The sequence below is a fragment of the Phoca vitulina genome, unplaced genomic scaffold (genome assembly GCF_004348235.1).
Source record: "Phoca vitulina isolate PV1807 unplaced genomic scaffold, GSC_HSeal_1.0 scaffold2, whole genome shotgun sequence".
Classification (NCBI taxonomy): Eukaryota; Metazoa; Chordata; class Mammalia; order Carnivora; family Phocidae; genus Phoca; species Phoca vitulina.
The window spans coordinates 12,745,102-12,761,780 of NW_022589705.1; the positions used below are offsets into that span (position 1 = coordinate 12,745,102).

Here is a 16,679-nt window from a genome sequence, read left to right on the forward strand (position 1 = left end):
TTTGTCTAGGGAGTAGATGAAGTAACATGTTTTAATTCAGAGAGGTGAATTATTATTATTATATTGTTTTCCAGTAATGACAATTTTTCCAGCAACATCATGTGGATTTTTTTTTCCCTCAGCTTACTATTAAAGTGAAAAACAAAAACAAAAACACTTCATAGAGCCATTAAAACACTTCCTATGAGAAGCCTTGAGCAAAGCATTAAATAAAAGAGCAGACAATCCCAGTAAGAGCATTCAGCTTAATGAGAGTCATCCTATAAACCCAAATGTGGATGATCCTATCTATATAGGGCAACACGGACAATGCCATCGTAGAGCCAGGGATTAGTCTGACAATGTCCTTCACGTAATGCTTTAATCCCACTTGTCCAAAATTGGAAAATGGGAATGGAGGTCCTATTATCACTGACAACGTCCTAAATAATAAAATATCTTGGGTAAAAAGGCACTTTGGGTTACCATGGGCCTGAGGCTACTGAAACAGAAGAAGCACGGGAAGGATGCTGGATTATTAAAGTGGAAGGGTAAGATACTTTCCTCTGCTAATATCATTAAGAGAATAAGATATTTGGTTCAGGGAAATTCCAGCAAGCTGCATCTACATCTTTGTTCACTGCTCTGCTCCACAGGACATTTGTCCTCGAGCTTTGTTTCCCTCCTTGCTATATGTCTCCACAACTAACATGTGGGAAGGGTTCTATCAGCAGGGGCCCATGCAAAGAGGGCTCTAATCCTCCCCGATCTGAAATCCTCCACTATCCTTAGAGCATGTCAAACGTGCAGGGCTCAAATTGGTTGGCTCTACAGTCAAGCCAGGATTTTTGGATATATTCACAATCATTTCTAAATTGACTACTACAGCTGTGTAGCAACTCAGTTTGTTCATTAAGATGTCCAAAATAACTGTCTTGATGGGTTTTGGTCCTTTCATTGTTTTAAGTAAAAAGGGGGCAAAATTCTCTATTTCTAAAGAGTTGATAGGGACAAAGGTGAGAGGGGATGCATTCCTTAAAAGCAGATTCGTATTGCCCCATCTACAGTTAAACTACAAAATAAATATCTGAAATGGACACACATCGAAAGGCAGAATTCTCTTAAATATTTCTGTAGATCTAGTTGTTCTCTAGTCTTAGGAAAATTTTAACAAGAGTGGATTTCAGTGATATTCTCAGTTAGCAACTAAAATATCTTCTATTTTCAATTTAATGAATTATGACCTACACTAGTTTCTAAACTGGTTTATTCAATACAAATAATTATAAAAGCAGGTACTTAATATCATGTGAATAGCATATCATCTTTTAAAAAATCTTATATAATTATATTTTGAAGCAGATTTACCTTTCTAAGTTCGCATGGTGAAAGATCTCAAGCAGGTAGCCAAGGAAGGAAGACAGAAGTTAGAAATTCAAGCCAGAAAGAAAAATCTTTCTATCTTTCAGCTAAGTAAAAACATTTCGAAGTCAAATCTGTCAGAAATGGAAGCCAGCTCAGTTTGGACAATAAAAAATAAAAAACAAAACCGGTTTGGACATTTTGACAGGTAAAGAAAAGGCATAAAGTTTGGCTGATTAATTCAGTTAGAATATGATACTAATTGGACAGAAGTCATTCTCTTGATTAAATCCTTCTATTGCTCTCCAGTTTCTGCAGAATAAAAAACAAATGCATGGCTTATAAGACCTTCCCAGTCTTGCCCTACCCTCTCTCCTGTCTCCTGTCCGTCCTCCGGCTCCTCCAGGTTTAAGGAGCATCTTAAGCAGGGTTCTCTCTGCTGTTCCAGCAAGGGCGGCCCCCTCTGCCTGGACCACCCTTCCCTCAGCCTTTCCTCTCCAAGAGCTTTTATTAGGTCCTCCCCAAGGATGCTTTTTCAGTAACCACTCTGGCCTCAGTTAGGCTCATTTCAGAGACTCTTTGTCTTAATTGCTTGTTCCTTTGCACATGCTCTCACAAAACCCTGAGTTCTTTGAAGGCAGGGATTATGACTTTCATTCATACAGAAAATAAAAGCATGGGTTCTGGAATCTAGTAAGTATTTAGTACATTTATTCATTGACTGAGTGACTGATGGAATGAATGAATACATGCTGCCCCAGAGAATAACCCAGTACTCCTCATCCCATTCAGTGTCTCCCAAGAGCCATCTCTGGTTACATGACGAAATGGATGAGAGGTCATTGTCCATAAAGGGAAAAGGCAATTAAACCAAATTGTGGGTCGAGAGTAACAATGGACAAATAATGTCATTTTTTGTTTTAAAAGGACAACCACATTTAGCCATCAAACAATTACCAGGACCTTTAAATGTTTGAGGTGAGACCAATAAAGTAATAAAATTATTTCAATAAACAACACATGGAAACTAGTTTCATTAACTTACAGTCACACTCTTACAGATACATTTAATATGCTGCTTTTACAATTAAGACAACAGGTAAAACACTCCAATGAGGTTCCAAGTACATATTTTCAATTTTCTCAAAGAGTTTAAGAGTTCAATAATATAAGCAACTTATTTATTAGAAAGGTCTGAGTTGTTAAAACTATAATGATGTATGAAAAAGACAATAGGGGAAGGTATTGGGGATGCTTGGAAAAACAGGGTTCATTTCTCAGGATTCCAGACTATTTCTAAACGTGCTGAACTTAGAGTTTTCAAACCACGGATAACTTGTTTTAAAGCAACTTTATTCCTGTAATAGTGTTGGCCCCACTTCCCAAGATGGCAGTCTGTCAGAACTGAGGGATTTGGGGGCTGAAAACTTGAATTACTAGAATTTCCTACTGGATTTAAGAAGGTACCCACAAAGAAACAACAGGGCAGTCAATGAGAAAGGAAAATGTTTTTAAAAATTAATTCCCGTCTAGTTCCAGTTTTCAAGTCACAGAGGAAAAGAAGAATTTAATCAAAAAGGCCTTAAATATATTTTCAGCTGGGCTAATGCATTTCCTCTTATTTCTAGTCTTTGCACCACTGTAGAAAGCCAACCACCCCCAAAACAACTGCCCATCTCTCATCATCTTCTCATTTTTCAATGTCCCCATACCTAGACTCTAGGCTATTTCTCCTTCGGCAGTTCCTTTACCTTATGAAGGAAAACTATCTTTGCCATAACGACATAACGATTGTGATGTTTAATCATCTTAAATTCAAAAAGATTTTAAATGCTAAAAAACACTGTGTTTGCAAATGGTTTACCTTCTGAAATCTCAAGCCATAATGGAAAAACTGATTAAAACATGAGGCAAGTTTTATTTCATTTTCATTATTTTACTATTTTCTTCTAATTTACTGGGAGGTATATTAAAATGGTTGCTTAGTTTTAATCCATAATATCAGAAGTCGTAAGCACTTTCAGAGACTTATTTCTAAATTTTTTGTGTTATTATTGCAGTCATTTATGACTATAATTAACAGGTCTAAATAATAAAGTCAAAAGAGTAGGAGAGAGAGTAATATTCTTGAGTCTTTCTGCTCTGGGGAAAGGTACGGGATATTCAGCAGAAATATAAGAAGCCTCTTTGTGTCCTAAAATTGTTTGTCTAATACGGCCATCAGCATTCAAAGTCACAGATAGGTATAATATACAATTATGTTTCAGCAATGTATTTTTTGGTCCCCAAATAGACAGATTAGCTCAGCCTTTCACTAAACAAAAGGCTGCTCTATTTTTAATCCTTAACTCATTTGTTTCTTTCAAAAGTACTTTTCTATTTAAATTTGTTACACTCCCCCATTGCAACAAAATCCTATTATCGTAAATCCTTCCCTAGTGCTTGCAGCCGCCCCTTGAACACAGCAGATAATGCGTGTTCTTACGCATCACATAACCCCATGTAGTTTCCTACAGCGAGGCAAGCACCTCAAAGGGCTGCAGTGTGGGTTCTTCAGAGGAACCCAGGGCTCTTGAGCCCCATTGTGAGGGCAGACTCAAACAGCATAACAGCAAGCAGTTGCCATGTGGTTGCCCCTGGGAAGTGAGGTATATATGAGAGACAAGAGGTAAAATGAAAACAAAGTCACAGAGTGTGTTTGTTTAGCTTACCGGAGACCAAGAAAATCCGGGGAAGTACTTATTCACCTCAATTTTATAGTCCAAGTACTGTGCTGGGTTTTCAGATTGTATAGTCTGTATTAACTCAATTTTATCATTGATTGTTTCTCCTGATGTTAAACAAATCTGATGGCTACTCTAGCCACCACTGTAGGTGTTTATTTAAAGAACACAGTTTTCCACAGCCTGTTCTCCATTTTACAGCTTTACTGGAGCATTCTCATGTCAACCAAGCCCCCTGGGCTTTTAGAAGTGATGAATCCTAAAAGATGTTTTCCCCACAGAAACCACAAGGTAAATGCAACAAGTAATCAATCTTCTGAGCAGCAATCAGGCAACCACTTAACGAACACACTACACAAACAAAATAATTAATCTAAGCACTGTCCTGAATAGTAATTAATCTAATCAGCTCCAAATGATGTGTTTGTTCACTGTACACTATTTTGTTTCATAGTTGTCATAGTTAAAGTTGTCAGAGACAGTACAAATGTGTTAACCAGTTTAAAAGAATACTAATTTCCGAAGGAAAGTGTGACACAAATGTTTATGCAGTGTGGGATGTTCGTTCCTTTGTTTGCGGAGAGGAACAACACATATCACTGTCAGACTAAAACAAAAGGGACAAATGCTTTAAAATAAAATGGGAAACAGGAGCGACACCACCAAACATCAAGCTAAGCCATTAAAGAGCTGAGAAAATTATAATATGATCTACACCAATAATTGTCTCCTGGGTAAGGACAGGTAAATTTAATTATAAATCTCCCGATGAATGAAACTGAAGTGGAATGAAAAATACAGAGAGCCTAAAGAGTCCCTTTCTCTAAGAATCTGTGACACACAAATTGGGAAGAAGAGTTGGTTGATTTTTCTAGGAAAAATGGGGTGCATGCAAACTAATTCTGATCATTTAGAATAAAAGGCTAAACATGAATCCCTTATTAGTTATTTCTTTTTTTGGATCCTGAATTTTATCATTTTAAATGTTCTCGGCTACCTCTTATCATTGAACTTCACTTTATGTCATGAAGACCAAACCTTTATTGCAGGGTGGCTGCTGCAAGAGTTAAAAGAAGCCACCAGATGGTATTTATAAATGACAGGTGGCCCGGGAGTGTAATACATAGTGGTACTCAGTTTCATTCTAGGTCAGACCCTACTGAGTAACAGGGGCTTTCTCAAGACTGTGTTTTTAGCCCATGGAAGCTGAGTGAAGCCACCTTCAGATTTTTAGGCCTTTTTTGAGAAATTTCCATTAAATTGGGATTGTGGGTTTCAAATGCTTGGTTATAAAACATTTTCCCTGGCATCCTTTAGTTCTTCCTGGTGAAAAGGGGAGGGAAGAAAGGAGGCATTTTAGAGGAAAACGCTAAGACGTATCTTTAAAGCTACAGCAAAGGTGGTGACAGGATATATGGCCATTTTGTGGTGTCCATAGCACCTATGCCCATCTCTGGTATTGGGGATATCCCGCCCTCCACCATTACCCTTATAGGAGGGCTGTTCTAAGTGGTCATGTTTTTACCAGGTAAAGCTACCACTTTGACTACAGCTAACTGAAACAAGAGTGGACACTTGAGACACAGAACCAGACCATAGTCTGATCAGAGCCATTAAGATACTCTTTCCTAAGAATTTGGAATTCAGACACTGAGAGATTGAGTTTGCTTATTGTAGGGATCCCTGATGCTAAGCCAAGTGGTGTCTAGGTATAAATCAGTGCCTTAGCAAACTGAGCCCACCCATGTGCAAGAATCTCAGGAAACAGCAAAATCAAACAAACAGAGAAAATTGGTCTGCTAAGAAAATGAAGGTAAGGGCCCAGGAGCAGACCAAAACTGCATGAAATGCTCCAGAACTGGAAGAGAAGTCTCATTTCAGTCTAACCCCATATGGTCTAGCTGTCTGGAATTTCCTGTTTTTAGATGTTGGTGTGATTGCCTGTTGGATCTATTCAGTGAGCACCATGTTTACATGCATTGGTTTCTGTGACTTTCAATATAACATCTCTTGAATTAGAACAGAAACGAATCACCAAATAGAAAAATCTGGGACCAGGCATACAATTAGCAAGTAGCAAATCAGTTGCTGGGTTTTTTAAAAAAACAGTGTGTTATAGAGCTTCAGTAATAGATTCCACACAAAAAAGGATGTCAGGGAAGAATTTAATTTGGCCTGGAAAAAAACCCAAAAAACAAAAAAACCCAGTAATAATAGCCAACCTTCATAGAATGGTTACTACAAGTCAGGTACACTTCTAAGCATTTGCTTAATATGAACCATTTAATCCTTATAACATCCTCTGACACAGATGCTATTATCCCCATTTCACAGGCAAGGAATCCCCATTAAATAGGCAGAAGTGATCCACGGAGGCGCCCAAGGTATCTGTTGTTAAAAGTAGGTAATGCAAAGAAACACAATATAGAAACATAAATTATGGCAACATTTCTCAAAGTGTATCTCTTAATACGATATACTTACATAGTGTAACTATTAATTCCAGGAGAAGTTCCTGATTATTATTTTACAGGAAAGGTCTTGGTAGTTTGACAAATTTGGAAAACTCTAGGTCACATGACACAAAATATATTTATATATATTTATTATATATATGAACTAATAATATATATGAGCTAATATGTAGTGTAGATTTTCAAGAGGGAGATATTTTATGTAGTGAAAGAAATCCAAATTTGACCACAGAACTCTGTTTTAGGGTAGTCTTACAGAATCTTATAAATCTTACAGAATTTAGTCTTATAGTCCTGAGTCTTATAGAATATAGTCTTTTATAAATCTTATAGAATAATTAAAGCAGTAATGTCTTATGAGATAAAGTACAAATACATGCATAGCTCCCCAAACTAACTTCCTAATCTCAATCAATATAGTATCTAAATTTCGGATGAAGTAAACCGGGAACATTCTTAGAATCCTGTAAGAGGCTAGAAATATGCGCAACCACCCCCAATGCTCATTCATGAAAAGAAAACATGAAATTCAGCACTTTGGCAATGAAGAAATACTGTCTTCCACTTTCAACACCCTCCTGGCCTTGGGATGTGACCAGAATAAGAAAACTGAATAATAATTGACAGGTTAATAAAATCGCTTATATTGTGATCGTCATTATAGATTCAGTGAACTCAATTTGATAGCCATAAGCAATGAAAAAATGCTTGTCTTAAACCACAGAAGACTTGAGGACAAGTGGATAGTGAATATGCATATATAATCTTAGTTCGCTGGTAAGATTAACTCCTTGCTACCTCTCCTGTCTGCTGTAGCGCCAAATTCGTAACGGCAGCTAAAAACCCCAGACGTTCCCAAACCAAAAGCTAGCCTCACCCCTCGTTACTGTGCTCTTGGCAACTGAAGAAGTCACCGTGTGCTATACCTGAACGTCTCGGTGAGTACCTGACGCCGCCACGCACCATCGCTGACACGATCATGAATGAATCCCCACCGCCCTTTCTCTGGAGGCACGGTCTCAAACGGAAGCATCTGATTGGCCAAGTCACAGCACATGACTGAGCCCCGGCTGCCAAGGAACCTTGAAAAGTTTCATTTTCCTTTCTTAGACCTCTGTACTCAGAGTACTGTATTTCAATAATACTATACAAAGTGGGGTTTTCCCCTTTAAATAGAAAGGCACCTTGGCGGTAGGAAGGCAGAAAATGGACTAAAGTTCACCAAGGTGACCAGCGACCGTGTGGAGTGACAACCCCAAGTTCTGCGGGAACCTATACTACTGACCTAAATAAACATTTGGTAGGTGAAGTTGTGTCTCCGCCTCACCTGTGGAGCTCTAGCCACTGACTTCCTTGTTTGGCTGCACTTGAAAAGGTGGGTGCCAGATTCATATTAACTGAGCAGAGAACCGCAGTGCTTCTCAAGGGCTGGCTGGTTGATGGAGCCCGCAGCTGAGACCTTCCCTTCACTTGACACTAATATTGTTTCTCTCGCAAGAGATGTCATTTGGTAGGAGTCATTACAATTCTCCTAAGTAGCAGATGGTTGGCATTGCAACTTTGGCATTCAGGAAGCCAAGAAAGAAAAGCTGACCACCTGATCTGAAGGGAAGAGAAGGGAAAAGATGAAGTTCTAACACTGGGATCTAATTCTGTAGCGTCCAGGTAGAAGTTAGAAGAGCAGGTCCATGCTTCCAAGTATAGATCTATCTAGAAGTCATCAACACACACTGAAAGGCACTATGCTTATAACTGTATGTATCATCTCATGTAATCCTCCCAACAGTCAGATTAGGTGGATGTTACTATTATACCCATGTTACAGAAAAAACTGAGCCTGAGGTACTTGAAGTCACTTGCCCAAAGTTGTACAGCTCCTTAGTGGCAGAGATGCCTTTCCTGTCCTGACTCCAAGCCCTGTCCTCGCAATTAATGATCTTTTTAGCTCTCTTCTCTCTCATTCATGGCTCTGCGACCTCATTTTAAACATGACGGAGAGAGAAAGAGAGAAAGACAAAGAAAAGACCAGCTAATTAAGTAATGATTACTTGTGGTAGGACCGAGGGTGCTATTGTAGTGTGACTAATGGCTCGACACTTCCCATTTTGTATTCAGGAAACAACCAGTCAGCCTGTGCAGATGGAGAGCCTCAGAGGTTTAAGACTATTCTTACGGAGAATTACCCTTTTCAGCTTCTTCCACCAGAGTCTCACAGTGGTCTCCTGAAATGTACCTCAGTGAAAAATCAAGCAGAAAGGCAGACTCTGAATTCACTGGGTTTCTAGGGTGACAGCCACATCAATAAAGCCATGGAGAAGTGGCAGAAAATGTGACATGCCTTTCTAGGAATAACCCAATGCCTGGCTGAAAGCTGTAATTCCCACCAAGAAAGAAGCATACGATGGATTTTACAATTTATGTGTCGTGTTGTGTATTATGAAAAATTAAACTTACTATACAGATACATTTACCTCTTCTAAAAGGGATTGTGGATTTATAAGATCTGCTCTAAAGCTCCTTTAAGTAGCCAGTTTCTTTATTATAGTTAAATGTGCTTTGTATAACTTAGTATGCGGGGGCCCTGAGATCACAAAATTTAAGATTTTAGCATTAGCTGTTACTGCAGTAAAATTTTAGCATAAATAAAAAATAATACTTTAAAAATTATAATATATACCATTATAGGAAATAGGAGTAGATGAGAAAAATCAAGTTTAAACTCAGCCTCTCAAGATTATGCCTACTTTATGAATTGAGGTTTAGATACTTTTCCCTATTGTAAAACAGGGATTAATAAATTTATAATAGTATTCCTTTATGAACAATTGCATTTATTTAAGCTTTCATTTCCCAAATAGGCCTTTTTTGGCTTAAACAAAACCAAACAAAATAAAACAAAAACTCTAATGTAGACATTAAGACATAAACAAGTTGAACACACCTAACATGTCCCTGGGTTATCTACCTACACACAAATTTACATAACTTTGCCATAAAGCCATAATTAGACAAATAACCATTATGCAACCAGTATTTCTAAATACTTTAGGGCCTACTTCTAAGAGTTAAAGAAATTCCTATATAGAAACAAATGTTTTAAAATATGAATTTAGAAATTTAGAATTTACTGTTAGGTCTATAAAATAACTTGTTTTAATAAGATAATATAAAAAATACATATCATTCATTGAATACCTAGCATATGCCCAGCTCTAAATTAGGCTCTTTACATTCATCATAAAATTTAACACAATCACTTGTGGGATAGGTATTATTATTCCCATTCTGTAGATGAGAAAATAGTAATTTAGTATTAATGACTAATTTACCCAAAAGCCCATGAGAAATAATAACCCATGACAAGCCATTCAAACCCTGATGTGTTTCTGTCATCATCATTCCCTACTCATTTGTTCCTGGCCCTTGTCTACCTAAATGCATGAACGTGTTTTCCTAGATTAGCATTCTCTGAATCATTCAAATTATTTGATGCACAGCAGCATCAAACCAGAACAAGAAAATAGTATTGATTACAAGCCTAGGTAAAAATCAACCCAATAAACGTGAACAAAAAGAAATATATATAAATGGCGAAAAGCAAATTAAACTTGAAAAATCATTTCAATTTAAAAACTAAGCAGTGGTGGTATGAGCAGAGATTTTTTTTTTCTCTTATAATAGTCGAATAGGCTGATGGCTCATTGCATTGTGCAGCAATATTCTGATTTTTCTCCTGAAGCTGGAAATGCCTATTTACCAGAATGAGAAAAATACTTACACTTATGTAAACTGCAGTGGTAAATTATGCATGCTCAATTAATCCGCAAGTACAGCCCTGGGTTTGCTTAAGGTTCTTGAGGCATAAGATGCAGGTGCCATGATGATAATTTATCAACCTGTGGATTTTTAGTCATCTATTCAGATTAGGCTGATTGTGTAAGAAATGTTCACTGTTTAAAACAAATTGGATGGATAAATTCCTGCAGCTGCCCTTCCCCCACCACACAAATCATTATTGGGCTCCATGGATGTGAAAGATGAACACTTCTGGGTCTTTCTTGATATAGTTCTGAGAAAGTACTGTTAGCTAACAAATCCAGCCCATAATAAATCTTCTTTATTTACTGCCCACCTGGCTATGGTTCTATCAGTATCAGCAGGAGAAAAGATAAAATCTTATCAGTAAACTGCGCTGACACCAGATGCAGTTTCCCTTTCAGTACTTGGGGTATGTGAATTGCATACTAGTTCCAGCAGGCTCCAAAGTGACAGCTAAATTCTCTAGCATGAGATGCATTGCCTGGCATGTGCCACACTAAAGGTCCTGCTAGCTGCTCCACACCCTTCACCTTATTCAGAAGATCTATGCATGGCATGTGTGTAAGAGAGAGAGAGAGAAAGAGATTGACTGATAGAGACACAGAGAAAGAGAATGAGCCAGCAAGCAGGAGAGGGAAGAAGAAAGAAAGGGAAGAGAGGTAATAGAGAACAGAGCCCCAAATATAACAATGTACAAAATTACTGAAATAAAGGATCACTTATTCCATAAGGGAAGCCGAAAAGGGAAACACAGTGGAAAAATTTAAAGCTCTAACACAATCACACATAATGGCATTGTCTGTATTAGAGAATAAAAGGGGGCCTATTATTTCTAAGATGGCAGTATTGGTTTATACGAAACAGCAGATGTGGGGACATAATACAAGATACCTCACGTGGCACATTTCAGAACAAGTTAAAACGATGCGGTTTGGAGGGAAAACCAAAGGGTCAACGCTTTAATTTTTCAGAATTGTGAATTTCTGAAATGACAAGCAACACAAAGGAAAAAATAGTTCAAAATTTTGAAGTTTTATTTATTTAACTTGTACTTTTGTCTCCAAAGGTTAACTAAATGTCGATAACACTAACACTCTTATTTACAGATTTATATCTACATAAAGCATATATTTTAAAAAAAAGACAACCTCATATATGAAGTTATTAAACTACACCCTAGCTGCAATAATAGGTATATCTTTCTAATTTATTTATTGTATCAACCTATTTTTTATCCTCTAGTAATTATTGCCATGTATTAAAAAATGCTGAATGGTTAAGCTACCTCCAAAATATTTTCAAAGTGGAAGTTAGCAATTTATTTTCCATTTCAAAATAAAACAAAGCCTTCCTAACTTGTTATATATCCACACTTCAACTTTACTGGACAAAATGCCAAGTTTTGATGAAATTTGGAATATAAATAGTATACTTAAAGAGTGAGGGATGGGGCACTTGGGTGGTGCAGTCGGTTGAGGGTCTGACCCTTGGTTTTCACTCAGGTCATGATCTCATGGTCGTGAGATCGAGCCCTGCATCTGCTTGAGATTCTCTCTCCCTCGGTCCCTCCCGCTTGTGCTGTCTCTCTCTCTCTCTCAAATAAATAAATAAATCTTAAAAAAAAAAGAGTGAAAGAGGTGTAAGGAATTGAATAATTCTTTCTTTTATCTCTCTATCCATCTTTATATTAAAATAATTCAATACAAAAGGTCATACAGTGAGAAAGAAATCTCTCGATCACTTGAGCCCAAGCATCTTTTTCTTGCTCAAAAGCAGTGCTACCAATTTATTATGTAATTATTCCAAATAGATTCTACGCATATGTACATGAAGATATTTAGTGAAAAAAATCAAGGTACTTAACAGTGGGGGACAGTTTTTTTTTTTTCATTCATTCATTATGTCTCAGAGATTGTTCTGCTCTTTTAAACTGGTAAATAGAATTCCATTTTAAGAATGCACCATCATTTATTTAAGTAGTCCCAATTCATGTTCATTTAGGTTATTCTCAGTCTTTTTTGAGCTGAAGCATTTTTAGAGCCAAGTTTTGGGGTCACTTTTCCATTTCCAAAACGTACTGCTTTTTCTAGAAATGCTCAAATTCAATTCTGATGTTACAACAAGTATAAAGCCTGCACAAGAATAGCTGCAAAGCTACAAGGAGAAACATACCACATGGAATATAAATGTGAGCAAAAAATATTTTGTATAATTTTTCAAAGGAATAAAAGTCAAGTTCACAAGTTATGAGGATTTTCAACAAACCCCTTGATGCTCTGATCAAGCCTTAGAAATTTAAATCAGAAACCCTCTGGCAACCTCAGTTCTAAGTAATCAAAAGCTCACTTTCCCTGTATATGACATATTGACATATGGTAACCTCTTATTCCAAAGAGTTATTTCTTCTCAAATAAGGCTTTTCATTATTTTGTTCCCTGGTTGCATTTAATCCTTCACTATAAAAATTTTTCCCCTTTAATTTGGAAATCCAACAAAACAAAGGTATTTTTGAAGCACAAATAAATGTTCACTTAAGTAGCTCAGTAAGATTCAGCCACAACATTAAGTCGATGAGGTGGTCAAGTGGCGAAAGGAAAAGATCTTTTGTTTGCTGTAGTAAGCAAGGCCTACTTTTATTCATTTTCAACACAAAAAATACAGCAACCATCTTACCAATACAGAGCAAGGTTAGGATCAGAGTGAATCCAAAGCCCGAGATAGGTTCATTTTGTAGACCACATACACAGGAAGCACAGACCAGTTTGTTGTTTTAGTTAACATATCTTACACAATGTTCTTTGGCATTCTGTAAAACCCAGAAGCTGATCTGCATTTGTCATATATTTAATACAACCCTGTGGTAGTAAGACTTTCTCTTGCCACAAATTTCTAAAACCTTTGAGTTGGGTGTTATTTGAATATTTTTCATAGTATTTTTCTTGACACCATTTATGCTTATACAAATCTACAGCCACTGTGGTGCAGGTGGTCAAAAGTTCTTTAAGCCAGTTCAGACTTCTGAAGACGATCATATGAACCCTTCCCCTTTTTGTCCTAAAACATGTTCATGGCATCAAATGATCCCCCAAATTGAGTCAAGCAATCAGTCAAATCTATTTGAGACGTGGTATAGTAGTGATGCCCTTGAGTCCATCACTGAATTTCCTTGAGGAAATAGGGTGGGTCTTTCCAGGAGAAATGTGCTACACTGTTCATATTCTGTTGCTTTGGTCACTGCAGTGCTTTGCCCTGGTGGAGCTGTTCTAGTTATAGAATGCAGGGTATAGTGTGAGGCTCTGCAGACGACTTTTAGTACGGCTCAAAGACCGTGGTTTACAGTTTGCTTGTTCCTGCATCTTTACTGATATCCTATCACAATGTGAGATTCAATTATATTTGGACATTCTTTGTGTGTAGAACATTCACTGAAGGCAATTTTTTCCCACATAATAAACATCACTGCTTCACCTTTTCCGTTTATACCCAGGCTCAGCTGTTCCAGGAGGTCTCCTGTCCAAGAACCCATTAATTTATCAAAAGAGCAAATGTCATTATGCAGGAAGCCAAGGGAACTACTTTGCATTTGATTTCTGGTTCTGATAGCGTTATTATTGATTTAGTATTCTCCAGCATGACATGAGCTAGACACAACAGATCACTGTATTTTTGAACTGTCAATCACAAATGATCCAAGGCTTTCCAAAATATCTAAGCATATGAGAGTCGAAGGTCCATCTCACAGCCTGAAAACTATCAAACTTTAACTGAAATTCCCTAGTCCCAAAAGATTTAGTAAGGAGTTGCTTTATTTGCTGTGAAGAAAGAGAGAAATTTAAAAAAAAAGAACTCTCCATAGTAGTTCCCAAAAACCTTTGAAGCAAATTAAGGGCAAAGTAAGAAACTACTGGAAGAACAGTGCAGTGTAATTAGCTCTAAAAAACACCACCACCAAAAAACCCAAAGTGACTTTAAGGATATTTATTTTGAACTTCTTATCTCCCCAGAGAAGAAACTAAAAACACAGGGGGCAGGGGACAATGAAGGCACTTCACATAATTTCTAAATAAGTGAGAAATTGAGGAATTTTCCCAGTGTATGGCAGTAAATTTATTTTTTAAACATATTTTAATTGGCCAAACATGCATCAGTTTCAGTTATTGGGGAAATAAACTGTTTTTATATTGTATATAGAGAGTTTTCTTACCTTTTTGCACTCACCGAACAATGAAAAGCAAATTAGATTCATGAGAACCAAATGTTTCCCTGGGTATTAATGAAAAGCATTAATGCATGTAACATTTTGCAAAGATCAAGAAGGTGACGTGAATGCCCACATTTTTTTGGTAAAAGTGATATTACAAAATTATCTAACTGGTGCCCAAGCAGAGTGGATACCTTCCCTACTAAGCTCAGATGCTGGCTGTGATCAACCAGAGGTACCTACCCCCATGCCCAAGGGTGGCCTCTCAGTCCTGGAAGTGGCCTTCAGGCTCTATTGGAGTCCAAAGGTCAAGTGAATAATCTTTGGAGTTAAGCATCATGACTTCAACTCCTGATTCTGCCATTCTAGTGTGAAGTAACTTGACTAAATTTCCTCATCTGTAAAAAACAGGAGATTTCATTCCACTTAAAAGGGGCAAATACCCTTACAGATATTTGTTAGCAAAGCTGGATAATCATGCTGTAAGAGCTTTACCAAGCTTTACTCCTCACTACCAAAATAAAAAAATTTTTTAAAAGCTGTTTTGTAGTTGTTTCTCGAAGACAATAAACTGCATTTCTCTGTTGTACCATTACATCCCACACACTTTAGAACACTACTATCTAAAGAACTTCCTGCGTTGAAGGAAATGTTCGATTTTTCTGTGCTGTTCAACATGGTAGTCACTAGACACATAAAACTATCGAGCACTTGAAATGTGACTAGTACAACTGAGAACCTGAGTATTTAATTTTATGTAACTTTTTAAAAATTTTATTGTTTTTAATTTTAATTCCAGATAGTTAACATACAGTATATTAGTTTCAGCTCTACAATATAGTGATTCAGTAATTTAATGTGATTTCAATTAACTCAAATTTAAATTTAAAAAGCTAGTGACCGGGCACCTGGGTGGCTCAGTCGTTAAGCGTCTGCCTTCGGCTCAGGTCACGATCCCAGAGATCTGGGATCGAGTCCCACATCGGGCTCCCTGCTCAGCGGGAAGCCTGTTTCTCCCTCTCCCACTCCCCCTGCTTGTGTTCCTGCTCTCGCTGTCTCTGTCTCTGTCAAATAAATAAATAAAATCTTAAAAAAAAAAAAATAAATAAAAATAAAAATAAAAAGCTAGTGACCATGTTTTTGGACAGCACAGTTCTAGAAAGCCTAGCGTTACATGGGCTGGACTCAGTTTCCCTTATGATTCCCCTCATATTGAGCTCTCCCTCCACAAAATCAAATATAATTTTTGCTCTTTACCCATCTGTCCCTTAAGTAGGTCTAAATAAATAAACAGGTCTGAATCTAGAGTGTTCCTCCCATCTCAACTCTAACCCACCCTGATCACCAGATCATTGGTGGACTCTCTCACTCTCTCTCTCTAGTCCTATGAAACACCAAGCTCTGAAGGTCACACACCCATTTTAGTCTCTGGTCTGATGGACCTGATAACAGATGATGAACTCTCATTTGGTTGAATTTCATTCTACACAACTGAGGGATTGTTTATCTGTCGTCACTGTGGCTTTCAGAAGGATCGGGCTCATTGCCTGGCCAAGAATTAATGATCCTCCACAGAACAGACTTCTAATTCCAGGATCAAGAATGTTAAATTGTTTCCATCTCAGGTGTTAATTTTTTCAAAATGGTAGTATCAACATGAGTAGGTCATGGTATTTAAACTCAAAATGAGATGTCAGGACCTGTCCTACTCTTTCATTTCTATTCTGATCTAGTGTTTCTTATTGTCTGATCTGGCCCTTGGGCCCCGAGCTACATAATCCTTGGGACTGATTTGAGACAGAGTATGAAACATTCATATAATTTGCTAAGCCAGAAATTGCTAATGCTCCATGTCTGCCATTCATCTTGCCTGCTCAGGTTCTTATCTGACATGGTCTATTCCTCCTTCTAGTCCTAAATCTCATGGAGCTTTCCTTCACAATCTTAGACATGACTGTTTGCCTTCTCACTTATGATTTTATAACATTTTCTACACTTCATTCTGGCAATTATTACATTACCTGATGTAGAGTAGGTACTCCAAAAACATGTGGTGAACGAATAAATGAACTGAGATGATAGTTCGTCATTGCTTGACTATAGCTTGACTATAGCTTCCTA

General features: G+C 37.4%; 1 protein-coding gene across 11 annotated transcripts in view; it reads right to left on the bottom strand.

Annotated features, from left to right (window-relative positions):
• NTNG1 (netrin G1) overlaps nt 1-16,679 on the bottom strand; it is a 313,944-nt gene that overhangs the window by 203,364 nt on the left and 93,901 nt on the right. The window contains exon 1 of one of the 11 annotated variants that reach the window (XM_032422356.1): nt 7,465-9,073. The exons of the other annotated variants lie outside the window; for them this stretch is intronic. The gene's annotated coding sequence lies outside the window, so the exon portion shown is untranslated. Of the gene's footprint in view, nt 1-7,464; nt 9,074-16,679 lie in introns of those variants that run through there. 11 annotated transcript variants of the gene reach the window in all.